The 13,166-nt window shown below is 42.0% G+C and overlaps 1 protein-coding gene across 1 annotated transcript in view; it reads right to left on the reverse strand.

Annotated features, from left to right (window-relative positions):
* Positions 1-13,166, reverse strand: part of LINGO2 (leucine rich repeat and Ig domain containing 2) — a 1,076,239-nt gene that overhangs the window by 55,620 nt on the left and 1,007,453 nt on the right. The gene's annotated exons all lie outside the window — the stretch shown is intronic.

A 13,166-nucleotide genomic window follows, 5' to 3' on the forward strand; every position in this document is an offset into this window, starting at 1 on the left:
ATAGGTCTATAACTGGTGTAACTGTGATGCATAACTATTAGGAATGCAGATATTGGGTTACACTAGTATTCTATAATGGCACCTGATTCTCTTTCTACCCTCCCAAACCCGATCCCGATATCTTCTGCATGACCCTTCCCCCTTCCTTGTGGCATGACTAGTCTGTTCCCTCACAGTGGCGCACAAGCATGGTTGCTCAAAGCCCTTAATGCGGGCTGTGCACAAGAGGAGGGGCCAGAAAATTAGTCCACTAGAGGCTGACCGAAACTGCTTTTTTCAGTTTTGGCCAAATCTGAAACTGCAGCTGAAACTTATCACCTGGTTTTCAGCCAAAGCTGAAAACTACAGATTGGTTGTGAGAATGTGAATCAATGAGGCCCAATGGGGATTGTCAGAGCTTGCAGTCCGCAGCCCTCTGCTAAACCCACAGGAGATTATTACCCTCCAGTCCCACGAACTGCAAGCACAGGCTGACAACGGGGAGAGCCTTTTTAACAAGGACTTTTCATCATGTCTGGCACATTTAGGTTCTGAAATCAATGAGGATGTAGTTAAATATTCCCTTAGACAGTAACTTTGTGAGAAAGTGTAAAAAACAAAATCATGATTACCAGCTTTTTATGCCCACCCAAACTTTGCACAAGTAACAAGAGAAAGTAGCACTGAGATGTTTCCCGATTTTGTATTTAGTTATAAAACTGATTAAGGACAAGCATGATGTGGAGGGGCATAATCGAAAGTGGGTGCCCATCTCCATGGGCGGCCATGCGAAGGGGCGGGACAAACCATATTTTCGAAAAAAGATGGGCGCCCATCTTTTTTTCGATAATACGGGTTGTGCGGGGCAAATGCCTAGGATTTGTTCATTTTTCAGCGATAATGGAAACCGAAACCCAGCTCAAAACAAACAAATCCAAGGCATTGGGTCGTGGGAGGGGCCAGGATTCATAATGCACTGGTCACCCTCACATGCCAGGACACCAACTGGGCACCCTAGGGGGCACTTTTACAAATTAAAAAAAAATTAAAATAGCTCCCAGGTGCATAGCACCCTTCCCTTGGGTGCTGAGCCCCCCAAATCCCCCCCCCAAACCCACTGCCCACAAGTCTACACCATTATCATAGCCCTAAGGGGTGCAGGGGGGCACCGGCATGTGGGTACAGTGGGTTTTGGAGGGCTCAACATTAACCAGCACAAGTGGAACAGGTAAGGGGGGATGGGCCTGGGTCCGCCTGCCTGACATCCACTGCACCCATTAACAACTGCTCCAAGGGACCTGTATACTGCTGTCAGGGAGCTGGGCATGACATTTGAGGCTCGCATACAGGCTGTCAAAAAAAGTTTTTAAAGTTAATATTTTGAGGTTGGAGGGGATTAGTGACCACTGGGGGAGTCAGGGGAGGTCATCCCCGATTCCCTCCGGTGGTCATCTGACCAGTTGGGGCACTTTTTTGGGACTTTGGTCGTGAAAAAAAAGGGTCCAGCAAAAGCGACCCAAATTCTCGCTTCTGCCGCCCTTTTTTTCGATTATTGGCCGAAGGCGCCCATCTCTCCTCGGCCGATAAACATGCCCCAGTCCCGCCTTCACCACACCTCCGACATGCCCCCGTCGACTTTGTTCATTCCCACGATGGAGTGCAGTTGAAGACGCCCAAAATTGGCTTTCGATTATACTGATTTGGGCGCCTTTGCAAGATGGGTGCCCATCTCTTGATTTGGGTCGAAATATGGCCGCCCATCACTTTCGAAAATATGGCTGATGGATTCTTACTAAAATAAGGTAAAGGAGTCTAGACACTTGTCTGCACTGTGGACATTATACCAGCCTGATGCATAATCCCGAATAAAAAAGCAAATTGATGTTACTGACTGCAAGGACTATATGCTCTGAAAATTCACGAGCCAGAGCAATATATTTCTCAAATTTCTTTCTAATATATAAACTTCATTTCATTGTAATATTATTTCCCTTCTAACACTATAAGCTGACCAGTAGATGGTTGCTGTGTTTCTACCTACCCTGAAAGCTGTTCTCCAAATACAAATTTCATTGTTCTGCACGGACCCTTTTTTTGTTTCTACTGTGAGTGTAAGACCCCTGAAACAGACGGGTGTGTCTCATCGAAACAAGGCCCTGAATTTGGGTTATATACACAAGTGGTGCTGAATAAAGTTTGTTACATCTTACTTCTGGCTGCCAAGATTTTTTGGTCCAGCCCTACTCTTTGGATTATGTCTTAAATAAATAAGTACCATTGAGCAGGCTCAAACAGACCACAATCATAATCTCAAAGCCATCATAGTCAGATGCACACAAAAAATGTTTTTGTTTAAACTAAGAGAAGATGTGCCTGAACTGCAAGTCTGTAGAGTGTATAGGACATGTGCTGTTGGTGGAAGTGATTATTGAGGGAAGCCCCAGTGTTGGGATTCTATGACGATCTGTTCTTGTAGTGCAATGCAATGCTAGCTGACATGGTCTAGGGGCCTGCTTTTTGCAAAATGGAAAACCTCTTCAATATGTGGAGCAAAACTATGCCTAAATTGTAAAAGAGCTTCTACCTATAGTTTACACACTGGAACATTTTCATACTTATGTCTATTCTAGATAAGTGACTGTTGCTCAAAGAAACCATCTTGGAAGCACAGACCAGATGCATTCCAGATATTAAAAAAATGCAGAAGAAAAGCTAAATGACAGCTGGCATGGTTAAAATGTGAGGCGAAGGAGGCTATTAGAGCTAAAAGAACTTCCTTTAGAAAATGGAAGAAGGATCCAACTGAAAATAATAAGAAACATCATAAGGAATTTGGCAAGTCAAATACAAAGTGATGATAAGGAAGGCATAGAGAGGCTCTAAAAGGATGATTGCCTTGGAGGCAAATATGCATAATAATTTTTTATTAAGTATATTAGAAGCAAAAAGCTGGTAAGATAACCAGTCGGACACCTAGATGGCCAAGAGGCTAAAAGGAGAAGCCAGAGAAGACAAGGCCATATTGGAGAGACTAAATGAATTAATTGCCTCGGTCTTCACTGAGCAAAATGTGGGGGAAATACCAGTGCCAAGAATAGTAGTCAAACAAATTTCTCCATACCTACAAGATGTAATGGGGTAATTTGACAAATTAAAGAGTAGCAAATCACCTGGACCCGATGGTATATATCCCAGATAGAACTGAAAATGTAATATGTATTTAAAGATAAACTACATATTACTAGTAGTTTTGCAAGTTCATTTTCAGTTCTATCTGGGATGTATACCATCGGGTCCAGGTGATTTGCTACTCTTTAGTTTGTCAAATTGCCCCATTACATCTTCTAGGTATGGAGAAATTTGTTTGACTACTATTCTTGGCACTGGTATTTCCCCCACATTTTGCTCAGTGAAGACCAAAGCAATTAATTCATTTAGTCTCTCCAGAAGATTGAAGGGTGGTCAAAGTAACACCAATTTATAAAAAAGGTTCTAGAGGTGATCTGGGAAATTATAGACTGGTGAGCCTGACATCGGTACTAGGCAAAATATTTTTATTCACATATTTGGGGGGTGGGAGGGGGTCAGATATCACTGGGGGAGTAAGGGGAGTCATCCCTGATTCCCTCTAGAGTGCCTTATTCATTCTAAAAACAGGTCTACATCAAATCATTTTAGCCTTAGACGTTTTCATTTTGTTCCATTATGGCTATAAAATATCCACGTCTTAGAAATACACTAACCCATCCTAATCCTGACCCTGAAATGCCCCTAACACACCCCCTTATGATTTGATTGTACTGCAGGCAAATTGCATAGATAAACGTCTGCAAAATAGGTTTTGAAAATACTGATTTGGATGTTTTGAGAAGAAATTCATCCAAATACTGCTTTATGACACTTTTTGGACATTTTTCCTCTTTCGAAAATGAGCCCCATAGTGAATCAGAAGCAGGAGAGGCTGACACAGGTGTACCACTTCCACATGAAGAACCTAGAAGGTTACAAAGGGCTGTAAACCCCACACTGAGATTGACATACGATAGCCATGGCAATCCAGCACAAGTGCCTTTAGAGATAGCACATAAGCAATTATTTGCCTACTTTACAAATAGGACAAAGAAACTTATGGAAACTCTGGTGTAAGGTGGGAATAAAACAAATTATGGTATGTTGTTGAGGATAACAAGGTTAGGAGGGGGATAGTGAAACTGCCTCTAAAGGGAAGGTTGTTTTCAGAAACAGAAGATAAATCTTTGGCTAAAGTGATTTTGAAAAGTAGATTATTCTCTTTGGATGAGGTAAATTGTCTGGGAGAGAAAGTAAGCTTTCTAATGACATTGTGCTCTGGCAGTAGGCAGCCTTGTGAAAATGGTTAGATCCCTGAGTTCACTGGGAGAAAAGACAGAAAAATGATCCACATTTACACCAGGGGTATAGCTAGGGGTACTCCAGGACTGGACTTGGGAAGCATTGGCCTAAGGCACTTACTTGTGAAGCATATGGACATCTCAAAGGCCGATATAAACATCCATATGCTTGAAACATCCAAGTACCAATTTTGCAAAGGCAGAAAAGGGACATCCAACACTGCAGTGTATCCAAATAACAAGGGTGTGTTTGGGGCAAGATTAGGGAGGGCCTGATATCTGGATGTCAAAGAGCGATCGCTGAAGGGGAAGAAATGTCCATGTCTGAAAAGAAGAACACCCTTATTTAAACCTATTTCAGGCACGTCCAGGGTACAAAAAGGTGTCCTGATTGAGCAGCTGCCTATTAGAGGGATTAAGGCATGAAATCTCCTTAATCCCTCAGTGGTCACTGTTCCCATCCCTCTCCCCTGAAAGTGAAATCAAAAAGGGATACCAGGCACTATGACTGTGTGGACTCCCTAGTGCTGTGGGATGGTATTACAACTATTTGTATGAAATTTTTGTCACAGCTTATGGGTTTCCCTATAAATCAGGACAGGTTTGGGAACCACTGGCCTAAGTTATCCAGACAAATCAAACTACATAAAACAGTCCTGTTTTTGTCCAGTTTGTTAAGTGCTGAGTATCTCATTTAACCGGATAAGGAATAGCGGATCGCACAAACTCGGATATTCAATGAGGGTGTTTGGATATGGCACAGCATTGAATAACAAGACATAATGCTGGCAGTAGCCAAAAAAAACACTGACCCTTAACTTTTGAGCTCCTAAATATGCAGGGGCATTTTTGAAAGACATCTAAGTCAGAACATTCCAAATGGACATTCATCTCACATGTATTTTTGAACAGAAAATACGCCAAGATTTCCAGTTAAAAAATATGTGAGATGGATGCCCATACGCTGGACATGTCCAGCATGAACATCCATTTTACAAACTGCAATGTCTAAATTGGGGAGGGGAGAGGAGGAGAAGGGACATGGATATCTGTATAGCAGCATTCTTTGAAAATGGCCACATATATGTCTGTGAAGAGCAGAGGGGCAGCCTAGTGGTTAATGCAGTGGACTGTGAACCAAGGGACTCAAGTTAAATCTTACTTTAGCTTGTTTTTTTTTATTTTATTTATTTTTGTTACATTTGTACCCCGCACTTTCCCACTCATGGCAGGCTCAATGCGGCTTACATGGGGCAATGGAGGGTTAGGTGACTTGCTCAGAGTCCCAAGGAGCTGCCTGTGCCTGAAGTGGGAATTGAACTCAGTTCCTCAGGACCAAAGTCCACCACCCTAACCACTAGGCCACTCCTCCTCCTTCATATAGCCAGTGTGTTTTTACTAGCAAAAAAAGGTGCTGGTACTCAAATCCTAGGCCACCTTTCAGGTGTGGGGTGGTCATTGAGGGACTCACCCCACAATAGCCAGGTCCCCTGCAACCAGTCACAGAATCTAAGACAAGGCAGAATTGGTGTGTAAAGCCTGAGCTCTTTCATTAAAACTTGGGGTCCATGGGTCAATTTTAGCGGACAATGGAAAAGGTGCCAGTACTCAGTACCCCAAGTACCCCCTCAAAAAAAGCCCTGCATATAGCCCTCCAGGAATAGCAACATACCTACTGGACCTGAATGTACACCACTTCTATAGCCTTTATGCTTGAAGGTGGCTTATATATTTAGTCATAACAAGTATTTTTCTGTTTCTGGAGGGCTCAAAATTACAAAACATATATGAAAGAAAAACAGCTAAAGTAGGATTTAAATCTGAATCCTTTGGTTTACAGTCCACTGCATTAACCAATAGGCTGCTCCTTAGACTTGTTTGCTACTTTGTTAAGAATGCTCATAATACCTGAAGGTGTTGTAAAGTGGTGAAAACAAAATAGAAAAATGATATTTTGCCCCCATTTGGGCTTACCTGGAATCCGAGGGCCACTGTCGGCTGATCCCAATGTTTTGGGGCTTGCCTATGGTCCCGGTGGTCTTCAGGCCGTTTTAGGCCCATCCTTTATTTTTATATTGATGGTCAGAGGTTGCGGGGCTGGACCGGAGCATTCTGGTGTTGCCCCGGGCCAGCTTCTATCTTGTTGAGACTCTTTTAGGGTCCGGTTCAGGACCCAGGGCGAGGAGCAGTAAAATCGCGGGAGGTATGACCAAGCACGCTGCCACAAATGAGGAGAGATGTAGGGCAGCTTCAGGCCTGCTCTGCCAGAGCTTCTGCACATGTGCACTGAATCTGGCGGATCTGGCGCATGTGCAGAAGAGGTCCAGAAGATCCTGTAGGCTGCAATTTTTATTTTGCCGCATGTCCATTTTCGGCAAAAATTTTAAAAAGGCCTTTTTTTACAGGTATGCTGAAAAATGGATCTGTGCGCATCCAAACCACGTGCCTACACTAGCGCCGCCAATTTTTCAGTGCACCTTAGTAAAAGGACCCCTTAGTCACCTTACTTTCTAACTCTCCTTACTCTTTTAACTAGCTACATGTTCTATCTTTGGTTATACCCTTCACTGTCAATAAAAATGTTCTATTACGTATTGTGTTGACGTTGTAAGTAGTATACTATGCCATACTTTGTATTGTTATTTGATTATTGTTACTGCTGCAATTGCCTATTGCTCATGTTTGATCTCTTCTTACTGTACACTGCCTTGAGTGAATTCCTTCAAAAAGGTGGTAAATACATCCTAATAAATAAAATAGAAAATCAGCTATTATCTAGCTATGGGAAAAATGGCCTTAGTGCACAGATACCGCATGAGTCCTTACCACCTACAAAGTGAGTGGCGGTAAGTGCACATGTGTAAATTTTACAAAATGGATGTTCATTAATGCAAACATTAGTGCACGCCCATTAATACAAAAAATATTTTAAAAAAGCCAATTTTATGGCTGCAGTAAAATTGGACTTAGCGCACAGAAAAGACCCACCTAAGGGCATGCTAAATCCACTTTTGACCACAGTTTAGTCAAAGGACTCTATAGTCATCTATGCGCACTTCTAAAACAAGAATGGAGTCATATCTGTAAAGTCAGTAGCCCAAGGTAAGGGTCCCATTCAGGCATTCAGAGCAATAATAATTTTGTAAAATTCTACATCAGAGGAAAAGTAAACATTTTTCACTGTGGAAAGAGTAGTAGCTATTGCAAATCTACTTAGAGAAAAACTGGAGAAATCTGAAGATTTAACACAATGAAGAGAGATAATAGAGCAAAACTGTCACAGGTGTGCACTTATACGTAAGAGTCTGTTTAAACAACAGTTATTCCCTGTGATTAACAGGAATAAGGATCACAGAGGAAGATATGAAATGTCTGACAGAATGTGCATTAGAGATGAGCAAAATTAAAAAAAAAAAATCCAACATGTCTTTCATCCAGCAACTTTGACCTAGTTTAAAAGGGACGGAAGACAGAAGAGGAGGAGACAGTGGATGAAAGAAAGGAGAAAAACCATCGGTATGACATTCTGTCTTGTGTGCAAATATGTGAATGCAGAGACACAGGGCTAATTTTCAAAACAAAAAAAGTTCAAAAATGTCATAAGGTGGTAGATGGACGTTTTTCTCTCAAAAACGACTAAGTTGCGATTTTTGACACTCCGACATTAGGGTCCCTTTTACTAAGCTGCATAAGTACCTACGTATGCCCAATGTGCATGAATTCCGAGTAGCCGCCTGGCTACCGTGTAGCCGGCGGTAATTTCATTTTTATGCACGTCCACTATGTGGCGGGCGGTAATTGGCTTGGATAACACGTGAGATCTTATCGCTAAGTGAATGGCTAGCGGTAAGCTCTCAGATCCAAAATGGATGCGGCCCAATTTTCATTTTGCTGCATGTCCATTTTCGGCCCCAAAAAGGTATTTTTTACAGGTGCGCTGACAAATGATTCTGCGCAGTGCCAAAACACGCACCTACACTACCACAGACCATTTTTTAGAGCACCTTAGTAAAAGAACTCCTAAATATTGTTCTCCACAATTCTTCCAGTTTTCAAGGGGGCATATTGGGGGGGGGGGGTGTTTTGGGCAGGACCTGGGCAGCACCAAAAGACAGACATTTTCAGCAATAATGAAACAAAACGAAAACATCTAGGACCAAAAGTAAGACTTTTTGTCTAGATCTATTTATTTCAATCACGAATAAGAGACCAAAAGGTACCCTAAATGACCAAATGACCACTGGAGAGATTAAGGCATAACTCCCCCTTACTCCCCCATTGGTCACAGACCCCCTCCCATCCCCCCTAAGTTGTGACAGTACATACCAGACTCTATGACAGCATCAGATGTTATGGCCATTCCTATTAGAGCAGCAAGCAGGTCCCAGGAGTAGCCTAATGGTCAGTGCAGTGGACTGCAGAGAAGGGGACCCAGGCTCATATCCCACTCTAACTGGTACACTTGTGGTGGAACATGTGAAACCTTCCTAAGGAAGACCTTAGGAAATTGGAAGGCTGGGCATCCAAATGGCAGATGAAATTTAATGTGAACAAATGCTAGATGATGCACATTGGAAAGAATAATCTGGGACGCTAGGGTCCACTTTGGGGGTCAGCACACAAGAAAAAGATCTAGGTGTTGTTATAGATAATACGCAGAAATCTTCTGCTCATTGTGCAGTGGCACCAAAAAAACACACACATGGTGTATCCGCACCTTGAGTATTAAGTTCAGTTCTGGTCGCCTTATCTAAAAAAAGGTATAGCAGAATTAGGTTCAAAGAAGAGCGACCAAAATTATAAAGGGGATGGAACTCATCTCATATGAGGAAAGGCTAAAGAGGTTAGGGCTCTTTAGCTTGGAAAAGAGACGGATGAGGGGAGATATGATTGAGGTCTACAAAATCCTGAGTGCTGTAGAACAAGTAGAAGTAAATCGATTTTTACTTGTTCCAAAAGTACAAAGACTAGGGGGGACACTCGAGGAAGTTACCTGGGAATACTTTTAAAACAAATAGGAGGAAATATTTTTTTCACTCAGGGGCCCTTTTACTAAGCCACGTAAGCGCCTATGTGTGCCCAATGTGCACCAGTTCCGAGTTACCGCCCAGGGCCCAGGCAGTAATTTCATTTTTGATGCGCATAAGCTACACGTGCAAGAAAATAAATGTTATTTTCTGGCACGCGGTGCAGGCAGTAAAAGGCATTTGATGTGCGTAGACCATTACCGCAAGGTTAATGCATGAGACCTTACCGCTAAGTCAATGGGTGGCGGTAAGGTTTCAGACCCAAAATGGACACGTACCAATTTTCATTTTGCCGCATGTCCATTTTCAGTCAAAATGTTAAAAAAGGCATTTTTACAGGTACGCTGAAAAACTGATCTGCACACGTCCAAAACAAGCGCTTACACTAGAGCAGGCCATTTTTCAGCGCACCTTAGTAAAAGGACCCCTCAACGAATAGTTAAGCTCTGGAACTCTTTGCCGGACGATGTGGTAACAGCGATTAGTGTTATCTGGGTTTTAAAAAAAAGGTTTGGACAAATTCATGGAGGAAAAGTCCATAATCTGCTATTGAGACAGACATGGGAAGCAACTGCTTGCCCTGCGATTTGTTGTATGGAGTGTTGCCACGATTTGGGTTTCTGCCAGGTATTTGTGGCCTGGATTGGCCACTGTTGGAAACAGGATGCTAGGCTTGATGGATCTTTGGTCTTTCCTTGAATGGCAATACTTATGTACTTATGTAAAACACTCTTGATGCAAAAGTAAAATAAAAAATGTATTAAATAAATACTGGAAAAAAAACAGTTCCCCTTGTAGTTTCTCACTCTTCCACCCTTGCTTATCTTGTATCTTCCATTCATTTTTTGTGCCTTTTACGTTACATTATATTATATTCGTAGCCCACAAAAGCCATAAAGTTCAATGCGAGCAACATTAATTAAGACTGAAGCATTCTTCAGGAAATTACAACATCAAAAATACATCGAATGAACAAATTAATCATAACTCCAAACCCTAAAAATATGTCTTAACTAGAAACTTCTTGAGCAAGTTCCTAAACTGTTGATAATTCTCTGTCCTTCTAGTAGAAATGGGAAGAGAATTCTAACATGATGCCATCTGATATAGGGGTCCTTTTATAAAGGTGTGCTAGCATTTTTAGTGCATGCTAAAAATAAGCGTGTGCTAAACACTAGAGATGCCCATATTTTCCTATGGGCGTCTCTAGCGTTCAGCGCATGCTAATCATTAGGGCATGCCGAAAATGCTACTGCACCTTTGTAAAAGACCCCCATACAAAAGAAGTTTGCAATATTCTCTTATATTTAACTCTTTGAACTGAAGGAAAGCTCAACAAATACTGATTTCTAGTAGGTCTTAAAACGGTTTCTGTGCTGATGATTCCCAAGGGGTCCTTTTCTAAGGTACAGTAAAAATAGGCCTTAGCCTGCCCTTATGCTGGTCTTTTCTGCAAACTACTACTACTACTACTTAACATTTCTAGAGCGCTACTAGGGTTACGCAGCGCTGTACAAATTAACAAATAAGGACAGTCCCTGCTCAGAAGAGCTTACAATCTAAAGGACAAAATGTCAAGTTGGGGTAGTTTAGATTTCCTGAGAAGAGGTGCAGTGATTAGGTGCTGAAGGCGACATTGAAGAGGTGGGCTTTGAGCAATGATTTGAAGATGGGTAGGGAGGGGGCCCGGCGTATGGGCTCAGGGAGTTTGTTCCAAGCATGGGCCTATTTTTTACTGTGACCATAATAATGGCTTTTTTCTCTCTCTTTTTTTTTGCATTAATGGCCATGCACTAATGTTATCATTAGCATGTGGCTATTTTTTTAAGTTACTGCTTGAACGCTTACCACCACTCATTTTGTAGGTGATAAGGGCTCATGTGGTATCCGTGCACTAACCAGTAAGCACGTGGTAATGTCGATGCACTAACTGGGGCAGGAACACCCACCCTCTGCCCCTTCAAAAAAATTAGAAAAATAATTTAGCACTCCATTAGCGCATGCAGATTTCCAGGTTACCACAGGACACCTGAGCGCATCTTGCAGTACTCCATTTTTTTGTTGTGTTAGGTATGTATTAGTGTCTAATACAACTTAGTAAAAGGACCCCTAACACAAATGTACATATTTGATTCATTGATATAAATACCCCAACAAGTGTACCTGTGGTACAAAAACACTAATAAATATTAAATTTATAATTTATAAGCTCATAAGAATAAAATCTCTCTCTCTCTGTATGTTTATATGTGTATATGTATGTGTGTGTGTGGATGTGACATTACTGATATCTTACTGTTTTGGAAACAGTGTAAGCCATGGTTGTTTGTGCCAGCATATGGGGTCATACTTAATGCCCTGTATTTTATTTTTGGATTATGCTTTTATGTTATAAACCGTTTTGCAGTTCTTTGAAGGACAGTATATACAATAATATATATAAGCTTTGATTTGGACTATTTTATGGAATAATTGCTATACAGCATTATAAGTAGCTCCATAATGTATGAATGGGAGATTCATGAGAATAATAAGTCTAATTCTTACTATTACAATTTATTGGTGATGATTTTGTAACAGACCTGCTCTGCATACATACACCTCAGTCAATCATGCAACCATTTGTCTCTACATGATGAGAATATTCTAAGCATTACGGGATGAATGCAATACATTTATGCTTAAGAGGAGGTTAATTTTATGGAGAACAAAAAGTAGCATGATCAGCATGACACTTCCAAGAAGCCAAGGAGACGAATAGTTAAAAAAGTACTTTAATAAAGGATAAGTCTCATCCTTTATTAAAGTACAGTAAGTTATAGCAGAAGGGCTTTGTATGTCTATCTGCACATTCTGCCCCACTAATGATTGTGCTTCATCTTATCCTGTCCCTTCTCAGGGAGAATGTGGGGGCGGATGTGACTTTGCACCTCTGAGCAGAGCACAACATAGGGGAACTCAAAGCCCAACCAAAACCAAAGGCCACCTATTCTGGTGGATACAAGAGTGTGCTGGCAGGGACTCCACCCCTGTGGCACAAGAAATTGATGCTTTAAGGTTCCAGAAAGGATTCAGGAGTGCGCCAGTGAGGTCTCACACAGAGATTTTGAAGGAGCAAGCCAGAATGTAGAAAAAAAAAAAAAGAAAAGAATAGAAATATGGAGGGATGTGGAGTCAGGGATAGGGAATGAATTCTAGAGGTAAGGAAAAGGAGGAGAGTGCAAAGCGGAGGGATAGAGGGAGAGCACAAGAGAGAGTATAGGGGGACTACATCGGCCTGCAGAGTTGCACAGGGGGGCCTGATCTTTGAGGAGGAGATTTAAACCAGCTCCACCACACGCCATCGAGCCACACCCTCAGCTCTACCCAGTCACACACCCAGAGCCACCCACTCCACCTCCTGGCTCCACCCTGACAGACTTCATTCGCAGTACCAGGAAGCAGGAGATGCCTTAAGAAAAATGTCATCTCCTGTTGCTGCGGGGCCAGTCTTGCAATAAGAGCTGTGAGAGTTTTTCAGCTCTTATTATGAGACTGGTTCTACGGCTGCAGGAGATGATGTCTTATTAATGCATTTCCTGCTTCTGCTGGAAGGGGAGGCTGCTCAGTGTGGTGGCACAGCTAGGACAGAGTGGGCCCACAGTTTCTCTCAAGGTAGTGGGGAAGATTGGGGGAGGGGGACCCCTTCAGAGCTCCAGTAAACAAACCTGGAAAAAGTAAGCACATTCCAGACCTATAAAGAAAATCTGTCTTAGCAATAAAAATAGAACTGAAATGCAATGAATTACAA

This window comes from Microcaecilia unicolor, chromosome 2, assembly GCF_901765095.1.
Source record: "Microcaecilia unicolor chromosome 2, aMicUni1.1, whole genome shotgun sequence".
Classification (NCBI taxonomy): domain Eukaryota; kingdom Metazoa; phylum Chordata; class Amphibia; order Gymnophiona; family Siphonopidae; genus Microcaecilia; species Microcaecilia unicolor.